Source organism: Cyprinus carpio, unplaced genomic scaffold, assembly GCF_018340385.1.
Source record: "Cyprinus carpio isolate SPL01 unplaced genomic scaffold, ASM1834038v1 S000006502, whole genome shotgun sequence".
NCBI classification, from domain to species: Eukaryota; Metazoa; Chordata; class Actinopteri; order Cypriniformes; family Cyprinidae; genus Cyprinus; species Cyprinus carpio.
In genome coordinates, this window is record NW_024879170.1 from 166,669 (window position 1) to 177,136 (window position 10,468).

Genomic DNA, 10,468 nt, shown 5'->3' on the forward strand with positions numbered 1-10,468 from the left:
GAGAATGCTCTCTCTGCCAGAACCATCTTGCAGCACTTCTTCGTCTTCGCAAAATCAACATTGTATAGATGACATTGTCTCATTTGATGTTCATAAGTGTCTTCATATTGCGTTAGAAGCTGATAACAGAAAATCAGTAAAATGATAACAATTGCACTACGAAAAATCTCCATGATTAGCCTGTTTTCAAACTTCCTGCTTTTCTCTGCTTGAGAATTTCTGTCCAATGAATGGATGTCCTTAACACACATGTTGTTTTGTTTACAATTTTTGGTTCACTTGCAAAAAAGGCGGTGTGAAAGCGAACTGCACAAAACGAAAAAAAAAATCAACATTGTATTTAGTCCGGACCAAAGTAAGTGAACAAGCGGACTTTCCTGGTGAACAACAGGACTTTACCTGTAACCCAAAGCCTCAAGCAAATGATCTAGAGCAGGATTCCTCAATTCGTTTTTGCCTATGGCTGAATTCTGCCAACAATACCAAGTCAAGGTCCATTGTTCTATATATATATATATCTATATATATATATATATATATATATATATATATATATATATATATATATATAATTGTTATTATTATTACAATTATTATAGTATTGTTGCTTTTGTTAAAGGGGGTGCTATTATGCTTTTTCACTTTTTCATCTTTAGTTAGTCTGTTATGTTGCTGTTTGGGCATTAAAAAGATCTGCAAATTTACAAAGCTCAAAGTTCAATTAAAAAGGAGATATTTTATTTAACAGAAATCTCTTTTCAAAAACTAAAATAAATTACTTGTTTGGACTACAACGTATATTTTCTGGGATTTGTGATGTCACAAAGATCGACGAATGGGATGAGACCTGGTTGAGCTGCACTAGAGAAGGTAATGAGTGTTATCACTATGTCAGAGACACACTAGCTTTCCCAAGAGAGATGAGCTTAGAGTGGTTACAATCATCTGGGTTTAAATTGTGCTCAAATTGATTTGATTTTGATGCAATATTTACACTGAAGATCACAGCAGGCAGCTATGATAAGGAGTGTGACATTTCCTGACCAGGCGCCGAGTGCTGCCAATCACAATACACACGGCCCAGCTAACCAATCACAACACACACACTGACCCAGCTAACCAATCACAGCACACACGCTGGCCCAGCTAACCAATCACAGCACACACGCTGGCCCAGCTAACCAATCACAGCACACACTGGCCCAGCTAACCAATCACGGCACACACTGATCCAGCTAACCAATCACGGCACACACTGGCCCAGCTAACCAATCACAGCACACACGCTGGCCCAGCTAACCAATCACAGCACACACTGGCCAAGCTAACTAATCAAGCACACACGCTGGCCCAGCTAACCAATCACAGCACACACGCTGGCCCAGCTAACCAATCACAGCACACACTGTCCCAGCTAACCAATCACAGCACACACGCTGACCCAGCTAACCAATCACAGCACACACTGGCCCAGCTAACCAATCACAGCACAGACTGGCGCAGTTAACCAATCACAGCACACATGCTGGCCCAGCTAACCAATCACAGCACAGACTGGCGCAGTTAACCAATCACAGCACACATGCTGGCCCAGCTAACCAATCACAGCACACACTGGCCCAGCTAACCAATCACAAAACACTGGCCCAGCTAATCAATCACAGCACACACTGGCCCAGCTAACCAATCACAGCACACACACTGACCCAGCTAACCAATCACAGCACACACGCTGGCCCAGCTAACCAATCACAGCACACACGCTGACCCCAGATAACCAATCACAGCACACACACAGGCCCAGCTAACCAATCACAATACACACGCTGGCCCAGCTAACCAATCACAGCACACACACTGACCCAGCTAACCAATCACAGCACACACTGTCCCAGCTAACCAATCACAGCACACACCGGCCCAGCTAACCAATCACAGCACACGCTGGCCCAGCTAACCAATCACAACAAAAAACAAACAAAAAAAATGGCTCTCCATGCCTGCATGCAAATCAACTCCAGCCTGGATCTCTTCTCTCCACTATCCCTACTTGCAGATTCACAAAATATGACAGTGATAATCTCAGGTAATGATTATGTGCTTTATTCGATGTTAAAATTGTCTAATGTGTGTTTAGATATTATTTTGCATTATCTTTATAGCCATAGTCAAAGCAACAACAGATATTTTATCTGATATTTTGGGTTTAATTTGTTTGAATTTTTTTTTTTATTTATGTTTATAATAACTGTTCAAATCTGAATTGTGTGTCCCGTGACGTGTTTTCGTTTGATCTGCATTGGTTTCTATAGCAACAACGTTGTGTTGGTATGCCAACGCTAAAAGCTACAATAACAGCAATACAGATGTTATCTTACAACATGTTGCCATCACACTGGAGTCCCATTAGTCCTTAAAGGGGAAGTCATAGCCTAATGGTTAGAGATTCAACTCGTAATCCAAAGGTTGTGGGTTCGAGTCTCGGGCCTGCAGGAATTGTTGGTGGGGGGAGTGAATGTACAGCGCTCTCTCCATGACTGAGGTGCCCTTGAACAAGGCACTGAACCCCCAATTGCTCCCCGGGTGCCGCAGCATAAATGGCTGCCCACTGCTCCGGGTGTGTGTTCACAGTGTGTGTGTGCACTTTGAATGGGTTAAATGCAGAGCACAAATTCTGAGTATGGGTCACCATACTTGGCTGTATGTCACATCACTTTCACTTTAACTTTCTTTATGAGGCAGTGGCAGAAACATAGGAAGCTAGAGTGTGTGGCTTTATTCCGTCCCTGCCGGTCTCAAAACTCAATTCCATTTGACTTGCACTTCGCAACAACACGACCTTGTTTCTACAAGACATTCAGCATGTTTTCTGTAAGCATGTCTAAACAAATTTTATGTGCTACGTGACATGAGAAAGAAATCAGACTGAAACGGATTTCCAGAAATGCGACGTGAATTGGATTTCAAACCATATATGAAGCACATATATTTAGCTAGCAAACCAATTTGTCAAAAATCTGATTTCAAGTGATTTTTTGCTATTTACACTTTCTTAATATTATCGGATTCCAATGGGATGTGCACAAAAATCAGATTTGGACTGACAGTCTGAACAAGGTTTTAGAAATGTATTTTAGAATACAAAGTATTGAAAGTTTTGATGCGTATCAGAGTCATAAAGTCCCTGATGAGGCAAGAGAGTTAAACTAATATGCTTACATGTTTGATGAAGCGCAGAATAAACAGCAAGTCTCATGATTAGGACAATTTGGATCTTGCACTTTCCCTGCAGCAGCTCACTTTGTGTCCTCACTATATTTTGCACTCACTTTGTCTTTGAGCATAGTAAAAAACTCCAAAAACATTATAAGAATTTAATGAACTTACCATTTGAACTTCAGTTTTAGCATGCATTGATGTCACTTCAGCTAAACAAACCGAAAGTTAAAGAACAATGACTCATTTCCTCTTTCCCTCTGAGTGAATCATGTGTCCTACTGCAGAGGGCAATGCAATCCCTCAATACTGAGTCACCCTCTCTCTCTATATATATATGTATGTGTGTGTGTGTGTGTGTGTGTGTGTGTGTGTATATATATATATATATATATATATATATGTATACAGAGTGGTGTGAAAAGCTGTTGGCCTACTGATTTCTTATTTTTTTGCATGTTTGTCACACTTTAATGTTTCAGATCAAACAATTTAAAATACTAGTAAAAGATAACAAGTGACCACAACATGCAGTTTTTAAATGAAGGTTTTTATTATTAAGGGAAAACAAAATCCCAAACTACATAGCCCTGTCTGAAAAAGTGTTTGCCCTCTAAACCTTATAACTGGTTGGGCCACACTTAGCAGCAACAACTGCAATCAAGCGTTTGCGATAACTTGCATTGAGTCTGTTACAGGGATGTGGAGGAATGTTGGTCCACTCATCTTTGCAGAATTGTTGTAATTCAGCCACATTGGAGGGTTTTCAAGCATGAACCGCCTTTTTAAGGTCATGCCACAGCAACTCAATAGGATTCAGGTCAGGACTTTGACTAGGCCACTCCAAAGTCTTCATTTTGTTTTTCTTCAGCCATTCAGAGGTGGACTTGCTGGTGTGTTTTGGATCACTGTCCTGCTGCAGAACCCAATTATACTATCAATAACTTTAAATAAATAACTAATTCAATACATTTTGTGAATGAATAAATATATTCCTGTGCAGTATGAAGTTAAAAAAAGAGAAAAATCCTGTCAGAGTGTAAAGTTAAAAAAAGAGGGGGGGGGGATCCCTGACAGGAAAACATATTTTGTGATCTAAATCTTGACTTCACAAGAAATAATTGTATAAATATCCTGTCAGAAACAGCACTTTTTTTTAAACTCCCTGACAGGAAAGTTTATTTTCTGAGGTAAATCATTACTTCACAAAATCTGTATAGCTTCTCTAAAGGGAGGGGTGAGCAATTCGCAACCTCACCGCATTTAAAAAAAGAGAAATCCTGTCAGGGTATGAAGGAAAAAGAAAACGAAAAGGTATGCTTTCAGAGACTGCCCTTTTTCACTCCCTGACACAAAAGTTCAATAAATCTAAATCAATTACATGAATCAATAAATAAATTCTTGTGAAGTATGAAACAAAAAAAATAGCTCAATTGTAACTTTGCATGTACAGTAAACATATGAACTGCATTATGCCCTATTTGACTCAGATTAACAAGTTTCATAATTTCTCTTTCTGTGTATTTGTTCTTAGCATCACATTGGCCACTTGCAGTCCATAAAGCCGTCCAGAGCCATTCAAATGTAAATGTGTTGCTACACGTGTCACAAGAAAGGTGGTAGCCTATGTGGGGTTTGTAGTCAAAATTGAAGCAGATATGTACAAAGTGTGGGGATTAAGTTTTGTAAAAGATGGCATTAAGTTTTGTATGTCATCTAAGAATGGTGAGTATAGGGAGTATGCAGTTCATGAACCCTCTAAACTTTTTATCCACATACTGGTTTTTTTACTGAGTTTTAATTATTTTAAGTGATTTATTTTTCATTTGGTACACCATAGGTGAGACGCCAGAATTCGAAGAAGGGGCCAGCTATGTGGTGAAAAACCATACTTGATCAAGCAAGTATGGAAAGCAGAGCATATTTGTGAAATCAGCCTCCAGCAAATTTAAACCCTCCCCACTGAGCCTGAGTGAAGATCAGGAGAAAGAGCCTCTGGTCTCAGTGGGCCCTTCAGAACAAGGGTATGTCAGCTGTTTACAAATCGCTCGTCACTTTGTCATCGAGCACTATACACCAGTCTTAATCTGCTTAAAGTCAAACACACCTTAAAGGAGTAGTTCCCCTAAAATTATCATCATTTATAAAATTATTTGTTCTGCTGAAAACAGAATTTGTTATTAGGAAGAATGTTTGTAATCAAGCAGTTTTAGTTCACCACTTACTTCCACAGTGTGAAAAAAAAAAAACGCATTCTAAGTAATATCAATCAAACTGCAGTTGGGTTGTTTTTATTAAGTATTAATAACTTAAATACAGGTAATTTACAAAATTAAAGTTTATTGTAAGTATGTTTTTTTTTTACATATTAAAAGTCTGTTTTATAGCAAAAGCAGGTAAGTCCACATTTCATGTTTTAGAGTTTAAAGTGAAAGTAGCCTTGTCACCTGACCTGAATACAGCGCGCTGATTCGCTAAAATGGACTTATCGGCTTCTGTTCAAAACAACAAGGGCACTTGTCGGCTTCTGCAGTAGAACGTGAACTCACGATGCCTTGAAAGTGGACAAAACGTGTTTAGGGTTCAGATCGCGCTGTATGTGGAGAATAATGAATAATGAGAATAATGCAGTTCTTTTCTTTTTTTTTTGTGGTGTTTATCAGTTTTTGCAAATAAACTCCACATAAATACACACACATTATATATATATATATTTACAGTATATATATATATATATATATATATATATATATATATATATATATATATATATATACATATATATATATATATATACAGATATATATATATATAATATAGGTTTGGAACAACTTGAGGGTGAGTAAATGATGACAATATTTATTTTGGGTTGAACTATCCTTTTTGGGATATTATAAATCTGCAGAATATAGCATAATAGATATGCTTTGTGGTGGGGGCATGTCCGAGTACTGTACTGTACTGTAACAGAACGCCAGTAATGTTACCTCTGGTATGTGATTTGTAGTTGCAGGAGGTGAGGATGGTGCAGGTGCAGTTCGGTAAAGTGCCCGTCCTGGACTTCAAGTTAAACTGCAAATCAACAGCAGTTGAGGTTTCTCTTGGAGAGATGAGGCTGTTATCGAGCTATTAAATGGAGACACTGTGGAGCTGACCCACCTCCACCCAAACACTAAACAGAATGGAAGAATTCATTCAACTTTTTTTGTGATGGGCGTGATCGTGCTTCTGGGGGTCGATTACGAGGAGTACGTTGTCCCAGACACAATGTATTCAGGAGACATTGAGGACCTTGTGGAACAGCTGCCAATAAAAATGAAAATTAAACATATGAACAACCGGGTGCTAAGCATCGAAGAATAGAATTTAAACAGGAAGTTCTGTGTTAAATTATGTAAGTTAATTTTTTTTAAATAGGTTAAGGGAGTAGTTTTTTCCCCCATTATTAAAGATTATTTGTTCAGCTGTTTAGTTTGTGTGCTTGTATAATATAGTTAATTGATTAATTAGTTTGTTTGTTTATATGTAAATAGTTTGCAATTGGTTTCCAAAAGTTCTGCTGTTTACTTTGTATTTCTCGAAATTGTAGTTTTTTCCCCCTCATATTTGGTTCAATTAAAGTCATTAGATAATTCTCAGTTATGTCAGTTTTGATTCTTTTCACACATACACACCAGACACAGCCTAGGCTATATATTACTGACAGCACAACATTCTCATATGATAACTACTTACATTTTCAGCTCAATAGTATATTAAGTTACAGAACTTAGCAGGTTTAACAACATTTGTATGACCAAAAAAAGTACTCTGAACATTTAAATAAAAAAACAGTACACAAAACATGCATAACAAACATTTTCAATCATTATTTAACATCAAATATAAGTGTTGAGTGTTTGATAAATAGATTGGCAATTAAATCTAGGATACTTTGATAAACACCATGGCAAATTAACAAATTATTAATTGTTTTTGTTTATTAATGTTTGAAACATTTTTATACCTTTCTATGAAGGTAAAAAAAAAGAAAAAAGATTAGCATGCAGGAGGTAAGATTTGTGTAACATGAGTTGATCTATGAAATTTGTGGTCGCTGCTTCGACTTACGGAGTGTCTTTCACAGGTTTTCGGCTGCTATATTTGTTAATAACCATCAGATGGCGCTGTTTTTGACACTCGTGAATCTTTTCCCGAAACAGTCAAGAGGAAAGCCTCAGTGCTTCATGAGGCTTCATTTGCCCATCACTACCTTATGCATGCAATTTTTTTTGCCATCTACCAATAAACATTTAAGGAAAATTAGTCTAAAATTCCAAGTGGTCTAGAGAAAGACTAATTAAACTCGCGTGTGATTCAGCAATCAGTGTTATCATAATCTCTTGGTGCTGCCACGTGCTAGCGACAGCACCTTCAGCATTTAGTCCGAGGAGGACACGAAAGCCCTCGCTCATTTTCCATAGTAATATTAATATGCCAATGAAACAATTTAATAAACAGTACATACACTTAAGCATGCTTACTATTTAAACTTAAGTTTACATTTACATTTAGATATTTAGCTTTTATACAAAGTTACTTACAAATGAGGACAATGGACGCAATCAAAAACAACAAAAGGGCAATGATATATAAGTGCTATAACAAGTCTCAGTTAGCTTGAACGCGGTGCACGTAGCAAGGGCTTTTAAATAATATAATAAATAAAAAGAAAACGGATAGAATAGAAAAAGAATAGAGCAAGCTAGTGTTAGAGGTCTTTTTTTGCTTTTGTTAATTGTATAATAAATGAAAAGAAAACAGACAGAATACAAAAAGATTAGAAAGATTTTTTTTTAAAACAAAACAAGCAGAAAATGAATAGAGTGCAAGTCTAAAAGGCAAAAGTGTTTTTTTAAGAATAGAATTAGAATAGAGATTGCTAGAGAGGGTCAAATAAAGATGGAAGAGATGTGTTTTTAGCCGATTCTTGAAGATGGCTAAGGACTCAGCACCAGGAGGGAAGAAGTTGTTATTTATCTTCTTTTATAAAATATGATTTAAAAGTTTTGCTGAAAGATATATTTATATATTCTTCTGCCAGTGACCATGCTATTGATCTTGTTGTCAGTTTCTTTGTGTTACACTGTAAAAAAAAGTTTTCACAAAAACAAATTTCTCTATTTATCCTCTATTTTATGTCTTTCTTGCTGAGATTTAATTTATTGTTAATTTATATATAACTCATTGATAAAAATAAGAATAACAAGTCTTATGATAATATTTTTCTTACTGATTGAGGTGTTGTTGTTTTGTTTTTTTCCCTTTATGTTATTGTATTTCAGTGCAGTGCTGTTTCTTACATCATCGATGCATGGAATAAAAGTCAATTTTTTACAGTTGGAGCAGCAGTCTCTATATATCTGCCGGACTGTATTGCCTTCAAAACATTCAAAATGTAAGCATTTGAAACTACTTTAAACTTTTTAATCTTTTTGTAGTTTTTAGAGACTGCATGGCCTTAAAACCTTCCAATGTTGAGCTTTTAAAAACTACTTTAAACTTAAAATTGCTTCAAAATTCAAAATTGTCGGTCTGAGAGACTGCATTTGTATTTCCCCTTTCAATTTGTGTATCACTTTACCCAGTGGTGTAGTCCTAAAGAAAAAAGTGGTTTATTATTACCCAGTCGCCCCCCAACCCCCCGTCTCACCACCACCACCACCAAAAAAAAAAACCTTTTTATTGTTGTTGGTTTATTAGTAATTTAAATAGTAATTTAGTAAAATCAATACAGTGCACTCTGAATTTGATCAACAGATTATTTTTCAAGTAGTCTACAGCATGACTTCCAGGTTGTTCCAGCCCGTCTATCGATGCATTATTACAGTTCTTTATAATTTCAACATGTTTCTTTGGAATTATATTCATTGTGAAAAGTGCTTCAGAGATACATCTGAATTTAATGTTTTTTTTTTTATTTTAATGTTTTATTTTAATTTGATGTTTTATTTTATGCTTTTATTCACTGATTGTATTATTTAGGAAGGGAATTATACTTCCTGCAAGGAGATTTTTCAGCATGTAGGAAGGACTGGACTGGGGTTCAAATTCGGCCCTGGACATATCCAGCCCACGAGTTCCCCTATGAATGTTCTGCTGGCCTTCAAGTGGAGTAAATAAATGAATTCATAAAACAGGACAGAAATAAATGAATACATAAATCAGGACAGAAACAAATAATTATAGATATTACTGAAATTAAAAGCAAATGCATTTTTGTCAGATAGAAATGCACTTGACAGTAAAACAATGATTTTGAGCTAGAATGCAAAAAAAAAAAAAAAAAAAGTCAAGACCTACTTCTAATGGATTCTGTCATCCTTTCCTCACCCTCAAGTGAATGCAAACCTGTATGACATATTTTCTTCTGTGGAACACAAAAGAAGATATTTTATAGAATGTTACCAAACCATTTTGCTTATACCTTTGATTTCTACTGTATGGACAAAAATGTCTTGAATTTCTCAGATTATCTGCTTTTTTATGTTCCACAGTAGAAAGACATTCATACAGGTTTGGAATGACATGATGTTGAGTAAATGGTCATTTTCATTTTTGGGTGAACTATCCCTTTAAGAACTTTAATATGTTTAAACAATATGCACCTAATTTATATAAGACACTGATATTTATCTTTAATCTGGCTCTTACTGAATCAACATTTTACTTCTATTAAAGTTAATTAGAACTAAACCTCTAAAGAGAGCAGATCTTGCTTATAATTAGTAGGCCTATTAGTAAGATGGTGTTCACTAGAAGTAAAACCATGGTAAATAACTATGGTGCTGAATTGACAAGCCTATGTAGTCCTGTTGGTGTTTTCCAGTTTACCTCTTCATGCAGTTTACATTATCGTGGCTGTTTTCAGCCTTTAATGTTCTCATATCTCACACGACACGACTATAACAATAATTCTGTGTCACATCTGAATGGATGAAGCGACTTGTGTGGTTTATCAAACGCATCGCTGTGCGGGAGACTCTGCTCTTGCGCACGGATGCATTGCATTGCATTGCACCGCTTCACACTTTTTGCAGTATTTGGGGGAGGTCTCCCTCATTTCGGAGATCAGCTCACAGCTCCACCGGTCCAGAAATGTCCCTGATGTTAAAATGACTAGATTACGGACTTGCGAAGCAACAAATGAGTGCGTATACCGAGGGTATACACAGATATTGATCCTTAGAAGTCGTAATACGCAAATGGTCCG

At 36.4% G+C, this 10,468-nt stretch overlaps 1 protein-coding gene and 1 long non-coding RNA gene across 2 annotated transcripts in view; one reads left to right on the plus strand and one right to left on the minus strand.

Annotated features, from left to right (window-relative positions):
* The window catches only part of LOC109075283 (protein NLRC3-like), a 29,407-nt gene extending 25,880 nt beyond the window's left edge, over window positions 1-3,527 (minus strand). Inside the window, exon 1 of the mRNA XM_042754367.1 lies at window positions 3,388-3,527. The gene's annotated coding sequence lies outside the window, so the exon portion shown is untranslated. The remainder of the gene's footprint in view (window positions 1-3,387) is intronic.
* A 1,379-nt stretch (window positions 3,528-4,906) lies between these two features.
* Window positions 4,907-7,047, plus strand: LOC109103704. The gene is made up of 3 exons (XR_002020068.2): window positions 4,907-4,941; window positions 5,057-5,240; window positions 6,224-7,047. It is a non-coding gene; the product is annotated as an uncharacterized LOC109103704 (long non-coding RNA).
* Window positions 7,048-10,468: the final 3,421 nt, after the last annotated feature.